The following is a 13,662-nucleotide window of genomic DNA, read 5'->3' on the forward strand; positions in this document are numbered from 1 at the left end:
CTATGTTTCTGGTGGAAATCCTCTATACTTGTTCAGCCGGGTCTTGGCAGTAGGGACAACCTGCCAGGCCCACTGTTTGTGAAGTCACACAGGGTACCATGCTCAGAAGTGCCCCACAACCTGCTGCTGACATTTCGATTTTTTTTTTTTCTTGAAGAGCCAGAGATTGAACTTCAGGTCTCATGTGTGCCAGGCATGTGTTCTACCAGCGAGCCTTTTCCAGTCCTTTTCAAACTTTTGTTTTGAGACAGGGTCTTAATAAGCTGCCCAGGCTGACTTTGAACCTGCCATCCTTCTGCCTCAACCTCATGAGTTACTATACCTGACTTGAAATTCTGACTGCACCCCTGTTTTTGGTTTGCACTGGACTCCACAAATGTGTAGCTGCTCCTGCTTCAGGGGTGAGAACAAGGGCAGGAGAGGCAGGGCCACAACCCATCAGCGCCTTGGTCTCTCTGTCCCTGGGGATTTGAACTCAGGTCCTCCTGCTTGCATGGCAGACATTGCATTGACTGAGCTATTTCCCCAGGCACAACAAATTATTTTTTAAATAATTGTTTCATGGGCCAGTGAGATGGTTCAGTGGGCAAAGGCACTTGCTGCCAAGCCTGATGACTTGAGTTCAATTCCCAGGACCCACGTGGTGGAAGGAGAGAATCCACTCCCACAAGGTGTCCTCTGAGCTCCACACATACATTACGGCACACATTCATGTACAGGTACATACACAAGATAAGCAAATGCAATAAAACAATTGCTTCATTATAATCATCCATGTTTACTGTGAAATTTTTAAGCAATACAGAAAAATACTAAGAAGAAGGTTAAAAAAAATTTGCCAGGTTGGGGATTTAGCTCAATGGTAGAGCGCTTGCCTAGCAAGCACAAGGCCCTGGGTTCGATCCTCAGCTCAAAAAAAAAATATTTTTGCCATGGCACTATCACCTTGATTAGCTTTTTGGTAAATATTATTATTATTATTTTTATATTTAAGTGTATGAGTGCTTTGCCTATGTGTTTGTATGTGCCTGGTGCCCATGGAGTTAATAAGAAGGTGAAAGATCACCTGGAATTGGACTGAGGGATGGTTGTGAGCCACCATGTGGGTGCTAGGAATTGATTGAACCCAGCAGCCAGTGCTCTTAACCATGGAGTCATTTCTGCAGTCCTGGTAAATACTTTAAAAAATTAATTAAAAATCTTTTGAGACAGTAATGTAATTACAAAATTTCTCTTTCCTTCCTTCAAACCTTCCCATATGACAGACTCCACTCTCTTTCAAACTTGTGGCCTCTTTTTCTTTAATTGTTGTTTCATATATATATGTGTGTGTGTGTAATATACATGTATTTGAATATATATTAGTATAATAATGAAATATTAAATTTATAATTAATGTAATATATTCCTAAATATACACATACAATGTATGTATATTTCTAAATATAATTCCTACATTCATATACACACACACACACACACACACACACACACACACACATACACACACCCAAATATAACATATATATAATAAATACAGAGATGACCATTTGGTATTGGATCACCACTTGCTTTCTTCTTTCTGGGGGAGACTATTTCTCCTGATCTTAGCATTCCTTAGTTGGTAAGTAGTTCCTTGTTTAGAGCTGAGGACTCCCAGACTTTCCCCTGCCTTCCTTGTTAGTTCATGTTTAAGTGGTCATGTTGGTGAGGCTTCATGGGTATAGTTTCTGACATTCCTAGGACATAAATCTCACAGCAAACTTCCTGTTCCTCAAGCTCTGACAATTTTTCCTCCACCTCTTCTGGAATGTTCCCTAGGCTTTGGTGCAGGAGTTGTGTTGTAGATGTCTTGGGACTGGGCTCTGCAACTCTCATTGGTTGAGATTTTCTATAATGGTCTCTGTTTGTTGCAGAGAGAAGTTTCCTTGATGAGGGGTGAGGACTACACTTATCTGTGGGTATAAGGACACATGTTTAGAGTTTGGTAGGGATTGTGCTGGTTTAGTAGAGTGTTAGTTGTAGGTTCTCCTCCAAGAGCCATGACTTCACTAGCCCTGGGTAGTTGGCTAGGTTTCTAGGTCCAGGCATGGTTCCCTCTTATTGAGTGGGTCTGAAGTCTGGTTAGAGACCTATTGGTTACCACCAAGGTATGTGTACCACTATTACACCCTTAAGATTATTGTGTCCTGCTGCTGGTGTAGTTCCAGTCAGCTGGGTAGGACTTGCTTCACTCCTTCAGAAGCTTGCATGGTGTCTTCTGGTCCCATGGAAGCTGGTCCTGGTGTGTGTGGGGTGGAGCTCTCAGGTCCTATCAAGCTTGGAGACAACACTTTTACAAAAATTTTAATTTTTTTATTTTATATGTTTGGTTGTTTTACCTCTGTGTATGTCTGAATACCATGTGAATGCAGTGCCTGTGGAGTCCAGAAGAGGGTGTTGGATGCCGTGGAATTACAGACAGTTATGAACTGTCATGTGGGTGCTGTGGATCAAACCTGGATCCTCCAGAAGAGCAGTCAATACTTTTAATTCCTGAGCCATCTTTCCAGCCCTGGTGAACACTTTTATAGTGTTTTTGTGTGTTTATGTGTATATTCATATTTATATCCGTACTCACATATCTCCACATACTTGTATATTTTATGTGAATAAACATTATTATATAATACACATGTATTTATAATGATATGTGTGTGTGTGTGTGTGTGTGTGTGTGTGTGTGTGTGTGCTCAAAAATCCAGGACATATAGATAGCCTCCAAATTTTTGACAACTATGTGGATTTCATTGTATTTCTATATGCTGGCCTTTGACTTTAAATTCAAAATTCTTATGACTCAGCCTCTCAAGGGCAAGGATTCCAGGTGTGTGCCACTGCACCTGGTGGATATGTTTTTTATTTTTTTAAACACTTTATTGAGGTATGATTGACACATAAAACTCTGTTGATATTTAATGTATACAACTTGGTGTGTCTAGAGATAAGCATATATCTGCATAATCAGCAGTCAATGTCAAAAACGTGTTCATGATCTCCAAATTTTCCTCCTGCCTACTTGTGCTTTTCCCCCCTCTTTTGTTTAGTGAGAAAAGCACTTAATATTAGATCTGCCCCCCCAACAGACTTTCATGTATATAGCACAGGATTCTTAATCGAAAGGTCCCGGTTGTATAGTAGATCTCTGGCGTTTTCATCCTGCATGTCTGACTTTGTGCCCTTTGACCTTATCACCTCATTTTCCTCCTTCCCTAGTCTCCGGCCAGCACCATTCTACTTTCTGTTTTGACAGATTCCATGTGTAAGGGAGACAGTACCTTAGCATAGTACTATATTGCTGTAAATGGCAGGCTCTCCTTTTAACACTTTATTTGTTGTTTATGTGTTTGAGCATGAGTGTGTACAGAGGTCAGAGAACGACTTCCAAGATACGGTTCTCACCTTTCATCTTGTTGAACAGGGTCATTCTGGTTCCTGCTGCTGTAAGTACTCAAGGCTAACTGGCCTGTGGGCTTCTGGCCATTCATCTTACTTTTCTATTGCTACGACAAAACACCATGACCAAGGCAACTTCTAAAAGTAAGTGTTTAATTGGTTTACCGTTTCAGAGGGTTAAAGTCCATGATGGCAGAGCAAAGGTATGGTGGCCGAGAGCTCATGTCTCACACACTGGGAGTCATGGGATCTTCTGAAACCTCAAAACCCACCGCCAGTGACACACCTCCTCCAACAAGGCCATGCTTCCTAATCCTTCCCAAACAGTTCCACCAACTGGGACCAAGTGTTCAGATACATAAAGATATGGGGCCATTCTCATCCCAACCACCCTGTACAGCATCCTCCTGTCTCTGCTTCCCATCTTGTGTAGTACTGATGGGACCACAGGTGCATGACGCATATCTACTTTTTATGTGGTTTCTGAGGATTGGTCACAGATCATCAGGCTTCAACCTCTACTCTGTGCCATCTCTCCCACCTTCTCCTTCTTTTAGAAACCAAATTGTATTCCCTGCATGCACATGGCACAGTGCCTTTATCCATCTACAGAAATCTAGGGGGTCTCCCTACTTTCCCAGGCTACCATGGCTCATACTGCATTGCATGTAATCACTAGGGCATTCCAAAATTAATCCAAACTGGTTCCACTTGGTATCGTCCTCATCGTCACCACCCTTATCCACAGGAATGTGCACTGGTCCTCCCTTATCCACAGGAATGTGCACTGGTCCTCCCTTATCCACGGGAATGTGCACTGGTCCTCCCTTATCCACAGGAATGTGCACTGGTCCTCCCTTATCCACGGGAATGTGCACTGGTCCTCCCTTATCCACAGGAATGTGCACTGGTCCTCCCTTATCCACAGGAATGTGCACTGGTCCTCCCTTATCCACAGGAATGTGCACTGGTCCTCCCTTATCCACAGGAATGTGCACTGGTCCTCCCTTATCCACAGGAATGTGCACTGGTCCTCCCTTATCCACAGGAATGTGCACTGGTCCTCCCTTATCCACAGGAATGTGCACTGGTCCTCCCTTATCCACAGGAATGTGCACTGGTCCTCCCTTATCCATGGGAGAAATGTCCCAAGATCTCTAATGGATACCTCAAATCGTAGAAATTATCAAACCGTACATATGCTATTTTCTCATACATCCATAATTATGATAAAGTTTAGTTTATAGTTTAGGCACAGTATAAAACTAATAATAGTAACACCAACAGAACAGTTGTCACAATAAACTATAATAAAAGTTACACAAATGTCATCTGTTTCTCAGAATATCTTTCTTGAGCATGTGTGTGTGGCATGGATGTGCACGCATGTTTACATTTGTGAGGGTGCTTGTGTACATGTATGCACGTGGAGGCCAGAGGTTGGTGTAATGTATCTTCCTCCATTGCTCTTCTCTTTATGTGTTGATACAGGGTTTCTCACTGAACCTGGAGCTTACCAATTGGGTGAGTCTAGTGAGCCAGCTTGCCCCAGAGATCCTGTCCCTGTTTCCCTGGTCTGGGTTTGCATATATGTGGGTGCTGGGAATTAGAACTCTGGGCCTCCCATCCACACAGCAACTGTTTTATCCATGGATCCATCTCTCCAACCCTCATCTGTCAGAATATCTTATTGTGTAGGATGGCTGTCCATTTGTCCTGGGATGCTGTGAGATGATAGTGTCTTCACATGACAGTGAACTGAGGTACACAGTGTAGGCGTTGTGACCTCACATAATGCTAACATTGGGTCTCTACCTATGAGTTCCTTGGTGTTAGCTTTATGCAAGGTCATAAGGTCTCTATTTAAGAGTTCCTTGAGCCAGGAGATTATGACTCACACCTTTAATCCAATAACTCAGGAGGCAGAGGCAGGTGAATCTCTGAGTTTGAGGCCAGTCTGTTCTACAGAGTGAGTTCCAGGATGGCCAGGACTATACAGAGAAAGCCTGTCTCAAACAAAAGGAAAGAAAACAACAACAAAAACAAGAAGCAAGCAAGCAAACAAACAAACCCCAAAAGAGTTTCTTGAATATAAATAGAATTTCACTGTAGTACTCAACAGATGGACTGATAACCAAGATGGTTACCAGTTGGCAGAGACACAGAGTGGACATGCTGGGCAAGGGAAAATTCATGATGTGGGAGGAAGAGAGAACAGTTTGAGTTCATTAGGATACTCAGATCAGTGTACAATATATGCATCATTGTTTATGTCTCAATTTTTCTATGTTTTGGGCACCATAGCTTTAAGCCTTGGAGGCTGGATGGAAAGGTATTCTGGCTGGGTGGTGGTGGTGCATGCCTTTGATCCCAGCACTCAGGAGGCAGAGCCAGGCAGATTTCTGTGAGTTCAAGGCCAGCCTGGTCTACAGATACCAAAACTACACAGAGAAACCTTGTCTCAAAAAAACCAAAAATAAACAAAAAAGGCATTCTAGCATTGGGAGTCAAGGAACCCCACAAAGTTACTGTAGCAGCTTACAGCTCTGCTCCAGGGAAAGGTTTCCCTCGTGCAAGTGTAACAACTCTGCTTTGGCAGGGGAGGGTTGCCCAGAAAAGTTGTTACAGCTCTGCTTAAGTCCCTCCTAATGCAACAACTCTGTTCCGCTAGGGGTAAGTTCCCCCTGGGAATGTGTTACAGCTCTACTTCCGTCTGCTCCCTTTTGCTCCAGCAAAAGTTGTTACAGCTGGGCTCTACTCTGGTGAAAACATCACACCGCACAACAAATCTCACTCAAGAGATTTATTGGGTAGGAAGAATCCAGGAGAGTGGCTGCCTCTAGGGTGAGAAGCAGCAGCAAACTGAACAGGGTACAGAGCTTATATAGTTTCTTTTTGGGGGACTTTCCAAGATGACTTGGGGTTGGTGAGTTTTTGTAGCCTGATTTCTGGGGTAAACTCAAGGATTGGTGGGATTTCATTGGTGGAATTCTGTGCTCAGAGATTGGTGGGTTTTCATGTTCAGGGACCTCAGGGATTGGTGGGATTCTGTACCCAGGGATTGGTGGGACTCTGCGGCCTGACTCAGGGCAAGCTCAGGGATTGGGGGGATTTCAAGCCCTAGTCCTGGGGTCAAGTCAGAGTCAGGGTGTTTTTTCCTTGGTCCCTTTCATCCTGTAATAGGTGATAGACAGTAATCAAACTACAGAAATCAAAGCCATGGATGGACAAGACAGGTCTAACACACACACACACACACACACACACACACACACACACACACACACAAAGGATTTCTTGTTTACCTGTAATTTAAATGTAACTGCGTGCCCTGCATTTTCTTTTGTAAGTCTGATCCTCTTTCCTTCATCTGTCCCTGTGCCCATTAAGGAAGTCTGGCACATGTGGGCTGAGTCAGAGAGCTCCTGTCTGTCTCTGCTGTCTGCTTCCCTGTGGCATTGGAGCCAAATCCTCCCGGAGCCTTCCTCCTCAGCCAGGAAGTGCTGCCCTGTGCCCTGCATTTCCAAATACTCTCTGCCAAGAGCGTGGCTTGTTTTATGTGATGCTCTGTTACTTGTGAGTCCTAGCTAGCAAAGAACTTGCTGCACTCAGTGCCCTTAAAACTCTAGTGCTCCCTTGGTCCTCCACTGACACATGAGGGCATGGAGGTCAGGAGGTCTGACGGAATCATCCCTTCTGACTCTGAACGGTCCTCTTTTTTAAAACCATAACATACTAAACCACACCTGGTAATTAAGAGCCCTATTTGGGGGCAGTTCTGGGAATTGCAGGGAGAAAATCCAGCCTTGAGGCTGGTGGGGCAATGTGGGGGCAGAGCACTTATGTCAGCTCTCCTCGCCCACGTGGACAAAGTCCAGACACCGAAGCAGGCCAGTGGCTGCCTGGCTTTGCTTATCTGCCTGACCCAGCTCCTCCTCTCTCTTCTTCCAGCAATCTCCAGTGGAGTTTGGAAGATGGAATGAGAGGTGGGGTGTTGGGGCCAGCTTACGGGAAGTCTGCTCTTGGAGAAATAGATGCCCCTCACTTTTGGTGCTTTAACTTCCTTTTTGTTGTTGCTTGTTTTAAACTGTTTATTTTTATGTGTGTGTGTGTGTGTGTGTGTGTGTGTGTGTGTGTGTGTGTGTGTGTAGGGGGCATGGGTATGTGCATATGCCATGACAAGTGCCTGTAAAGGACAGAGCAGAGCTTTGTGTCCCCTGGAACTGGAGTTACAGGCAGTTGTGAGCTGCCTGACATGGGTACAGTCTGGTTCTCTGTGCTCTTAACTGCTAACCCCCCTCTTCAGCTCCATGCTTCAACTTCTTTACTTGCTAGATGGATGGGAGGAATTCTGCCTACTCCAATTGAGGAGCAAACGCAACTGAGTGTGACCGGAAGCTTTCCTAACTGTCCCACCCACCCAGAACTGTGTCCTCTCTGTCACAGTGACATTTTTCAATCTGTAACTTCAGTGTTTTCAGCATGTTGTGTGGTGGCCATTCCTGTTTCTGCTTCTTCCTATTACTAGAACAGGAGCTATTCCCAGGGGGCTGAGTAATGGCCAGGGTGGGAGTGATGTCCCTCTATAGTTTCTACTTACAAACAGTGCTCGATACATGTCTAGCGTAAACTACTGGCTGCAGGAGAGACAGAGAGGCTGTTCCAGTGCATGGGTCCCCATCCCTACTCTAAATCAAAGCCTTAGATGCACCAACACCAGCAGACAAGAAGCTAGTGATTCAGCAGGACTGCCCAGCATCCTTGGGTTCCCATGCTACAGCAAGCATGAGCATGGCAAGCTGGATGGATGCGTACCACGACTACAAAGTCCTGGGGTTCTAAATGCCAGGCTCCCCATGAAGGAGTGCCAAGTGCTGATACACCCAACATCAGGCATACCCTTTGTTGCGGCTCAAGCAATGTGTGCTCTTCTCCCCACAGCAATTATTGAGGCTGTGCATGCTGCATGCCCAGCTGAGCGCCCCTCCAGGTTAGAAGATATCATGTGCTCCCCAGTATACTCAGGCCCCGGCAGTTATTGAGCACAGAAGACCCCCAGCTTCTTAGGCTGCATCTTAGGGTGTAGCATCCAGGAGGGTGTCTCAGTTTCAGAAGCCACAGTCTGGTCCAGGGCCCTACATTCCAATCTCTGGTCAGACGCTGCATCCTTCCAGGGCTCTATGGAGCTCCCTTCAGTACTAGATGTCTTCCTGAGACTTCCCCGGCTACTACTCAGTCACCTGGGAAAATAAAGCTTCCAATCTAGACTCATGTTTTGTACCCAACTTAACAATGCAGCCCTGATTTAATCCCAGGGTCATTTTACTCATCCCGAAAATAATGACAAGGTGGATAGTGTTCATAACAGACCAGTGATGCTATTTGTGAGAAATCACTGCTGGCAGACAGTGTAGGAGGGATTCAGACACACTGAACTCTACTACCTATGTGGTAAGGATAGGGGGCTGTGATCGAGTGTGTGCACGCTAATGTGTCAATCTGTGGCGCAGGAATGTGACAGTGTGTGCTTAAGCAGGCTTACACAGAAGAGTACACAGGGAGGGATACAGGGACAGGAGGTACAGCAGGTAAGAAGGGGAGCCCCGGAAGGGGAGGGAGCTTTGCAGGGCGACAAGGAGTGTCAAGAAGAGGAGGCCACTCCTCACCACCCTCAGTCCCCACCCTGGCACGAGCTAGGCCTCCTTTCACAAAAGGAGCAGTGGGGCTGGCTAGCAGAAGGCCGCCTGTGCGACGTGGCATTCTGTGCCTGTTGCCAACAGCTGGCCAGCGGACCTCCCTTGGGCTTTTCTCCAGCTCGAACTTGCCAGCCCAGCGCCCGGTGTTCTATGACCAGGCGGATTTAAACGTCCGGCAGCATTGCTAGATCCGGCACACCCTATGAGCTCGTCCAGTGGCCAGGTCTTGCCTGAAGGCTCAGCATCCAGCCACCTGCGGCCACCCGCCCTTCCAGAGAGTGGGGGAGCTCAGCGCAGGCGCTTTGAAGGTGGAGGGGCAACTCCCCCGGGAGTCGCCGCTCTTGAGTCTCCTTTCTGCAAAGGTGGGGTGCTGGGGTGGCATTTCCATGAGAGCCAGAACAGGGCGTGTCAGTGACAGCTGTCCGTAGAGCAGAGCTGATGGAGCACCCAGAAGCTGCAAACCGACCAGCCAGCTCTGCAAACAGGTTCTGGAATCTTCAGCCCCAGTACTTGCTAGCTCAGGAAAGGATTTAACCTCTTCAATAGAGCTTCGTTTTTCTGTCTCTAAAACGGGGACAATAGGAGTCTTTACCTTTCTCAGCCGGGCGGTGGCACGCCTTTAATCCCAGCACTCAGGAGGCAGAGGCAGGCGGATAGGCGGATCTTTATGAGTTCGAGGCCAGCCTGGTCTACAGAGCGAGATCCAGGAAAGGCGCAAAGCTACACAGAGAAACCCTGTCTTGAAAAACAAAAACAAAAACAAAAACAAAAATCTTTATCTTTCTCAGAGTGTCTGGAAGGTTATAGCTGATATCCGCGAGCATTTAATACCATCAAGGTGTTGTTTTAAGGGTTTGAACTGTGTTCACTCACTGAATCCCCTCCAGGGACTTTCTGAGCCAGGTACCAGGATCATTCCCATTTTGTGGGTTAGAAAAGCTGCACTCAGAGATGTTAAGTAACTTTCCCTAGGCCACCCAGCTGGCAGGGGGTGAAGCCAGGCTTCAGAAGGGCTCCGAGCCAAACCCCTAAGCAGGTTCCACTGACTGCCTCTGAAAGGTACACAGCTTGGCATTGTGCCTGGCATATGGTCAATTAAAGGTCACCGTTTGACGGGGGGTGGGGGGGTGGGGTGGTGGTGGGTGGTGGGGGTGGGTGGGTGAAACACAATGCTTTGTATCTTCAGAGAACTGAAATTGAGGGAAAGGGATGTGGGCACGGGTAAAGGACACTTCCATCTTAGAATCAGCTCAAGGCCGGGTAAAGGACACTTCCATCTTAGAATCAGCTCAAGGCTGCTCTCTATTGGAGGATCAAGAATTCCAGCACAATTAACATTTGCTATAGCTGGGCAGTGGTGGCGCATGCCTTTAATCCCTGCGCTCGGGAGGCAGAGGCAGGCAGATCTCTGAGTTCAAGGCCAGCCTGGTCTATAGAGTTCTAGCACAGCCAGTGCTATACAGAGAAAGGAGAAATGTACCATGCTTAATGCTTGAGCTGTATGGCCTTATTCCTTCCCTAGACATTTTCCAGGAGCCTCAGTAACTACACCAGACCTTTGTTTACAGTAGACACCTTAACTCACCCAGCAAACCTTGTGACCTAGGGTTTTACTTCATCAGCAGTGATCCCATCCAGTGCATAGGAACCACCCCATGATCTCAGCCAGGTTCCTTAGCAACCCTGTGTACCTTCAGAACCCACCCAAACCAGTATGTATGTCTACTGTAAAGACATTAACTTTGATTCTCTCTTTGAGAAGTCCACACCCATGCTTTCAGATGTGTCTTCCTTCCTTCCAAATGCCTCACTAGACTATTTATTCTTGTGCTTAAGATCTACATTGAAAGTGTCTCTTGACAAACAACTGATTCATACTGTTTCCTCTAGGAATTCTTTTCTGTGTTGAAGAATCAGATTTTACCAGAGTGGAGATTCTTTTTTTTTTTAAAGATTTATTTATTTATTATGTACACAGAAGAGGGCACCAGCTCTCATTACAGATGGTTGTGAGCCACCATGTGGTTGCTGGGAATTGAACTCCGGACCTCTGGAAGAGCAGTTAGTGCTCTTAACCTCTGAGCCATCTCTCCAGCCCCAGAGTGGAGATTCTTAAAAGATAAGGGAACTCCTCAGGCTGTGGGGGGCAGCATGGAGCTGTCAGCAGCATGCTGACAAAGTGTCAGTATTTTGTTATCATTGACCATTCATTCATTCATTCATTCATTCATCTTCATCCAACAGCCCTGCTACCATCTTTGCCTAGCCGGCACTTGTTAAGGGAACAAATGACTCTGGGGCTGTCATGCTCTTTGAAGTCCACTCAAGGGCATTCAGATGAATTTAAAGGATGAAGAGTCCTCTACAGGAACCCTGGGACCCCTGTTACAGGAGGAAGCATGACTTTTGCTGAGAACAGGCAGTTTTCAGTGCCCCCCACCTCACTAAGACTTCTTAATGGGCCGATAGTCACAATAGTATCTATGCCGCAAAGAAGTCCCATTCACTTTCCCAGTTCTGCTGGGAACAGACAGCTGGACAGCTGTGCCCACGCTGCCAAAGGACAGTGCCAGGCTCTACAGCCTCCACCCCCCCCCCCCAAGTCACCTCACAAGGCTGCCTTCCTCATCTGATCCTCGTCTGCCCTCAACATCATACCTGACTCCCATTTCCTCCAAGACCTTCCCATGACGCCAATCCAGGGGTTAAGTTCTGAATGTGCCTCTTCTGCCAATGTAGTCGTCTCACATACAACCATCAGGAAACACCCGAAAAAAGCTTTCCAACACACACAAAAAGGCAGTGGCTTCTAAGTGTCCAAGGTGGAGAATCCCTCCAGGCTATCTCTGCCTTCATTGTCTTTGGCAACATTGTAAATCAAAAAAATTCTAACAATGCAAATGGTTTACAGCCACAGAGTTGTGAATTAATTGTGTCCAATGGAATGTGTTGCACGTGCTCATTGCCCTATTGACAGACTTCTGCATCTAATGGAAGTCCATTTCAGCATTCTGATAGGCCATAGGTATGTGGTGTGGTTCTTAGAATTTTCCTTTGAACCAGACCGGTTAGAATATTTTTATGTTCCCTCATTAGTCAATGAAATGAATAAAATCTTCATGTTTTTATGAGGATTATAATTTCACTTTTCCTCTCCAGTTGCTCTCAAATGCTGTTTAACTCTGAGCTTTAAAAAAAAAAATCTTGGGGCTGGAGAGATGGCTCAGTGGTTAAGAGCACTGGCTGCTCTTCTAGAGGACAGGCTCAATTCCCAGTACCCATGTGGTAACTCACAACTGTCTGTAACTCCAGTTCCAGAGGAGCTGACACTTACACACCAATGTGCATAAAATAAAGTTTAAAAAAATTCTGATTTGGGACTAGAGAGATGGTTCAGCTGTGGTGATATTTTGTGCTAACAAATAAAGCCAGTCAGCCATTAGTTAGCCATAGAGGCCAGACAGTGGTGGCACACACCTTTAATCTCAACACTTGGGATCTCATGCCTTTGCTCCCAGTACTTGGGTGGCACACACACCTTTAATCCCGGCACCAGGGAGGTTGAAAGTGACATGGCTGGGCAAAGAAAAGGAATATAAGGCAGGAGGAGACAGCAGCCGAGTGCCTTTCGCCTGAGGAGTTGGTGAGGTGAGAGGTGGCTGTGACTTGTTCCTTTGTCTTTCTGATCTTTCAGCATTTACCCCAATATCTGGCTCCCGGTTTTTATTAAGACCAATTAGGATTCCTGCTACACTCAGCAGTTAAGAGCACTGGCTGCTCTTGCAAAGGACCTGAGTTCGATTCCTAGCACCCACACTACAGCTCACAACTGCCAGGTATAGGGGATCTAATGCTCTTTTCGGCTTCTGAGGGCTGTTGCACACAGGTGGTATACATGAGCTTACACAAGCACACACACACATACAGAGGGAAACAAACAAATAAATAATTTTTAAAATCCCGATTTGTCATACCCTATCAGTACATGTTGGGAGAACAAGCAACAGAAATCAAGTTTAGGCTCACATGTCACAATACGGAGGTTATAGGACAGCTTGCAGGAGTTGGTTCTCTCCTTCTATCAAGTTGGTCCTCAGACTTAACTGTCAGGTTTGTGGACAAGCATCTTCACTCACTGAACCATCTCACTGGCCCCAAATGGTCACAGATTCATGGTATGATTTTGGGCATGACTGAAAATGCCCATGAAAAGGCAAAGTAGGGCCTGGTCATTGTCATTAGTGGGAGGGAAGTCATGGGCTGATTTAAAAAAGAACATCTTAAGGTCTGTTTGGCTGTATGTTCCAGCATCCTTGGCTGCCCTCTTTTCCCTCTTTTCTGATGTGTCTTTTACGGACATGGCTGGCTGCCAGAGCTGGGATGTACAGCTTTCTGAGGGATGGTTTGCAAAACTTGCCTTTGAGGTCTCTCTAGAAATTATGGTTATGGAGAGATGTGAGCTGAACACAAGCTTTGGAGACCCACCGACACTCCCGGAGGCCCCAGCTCTGTCTGAGGATTCAGCAGCCTG

The sequence above is a fragment of the Onychomys torridus genome, chromosome 4 (genome assembly GCF_903995425.1).
Source record: "Onychomys torridus chromosome 4, mOncTor1.1, whole genome shotgun sequence".
NCBI lineage: Eukaryota > Metazoa > Chordata > Mammalia > Rodentia > Cricetidae > Onychomys > Onychomys torridus.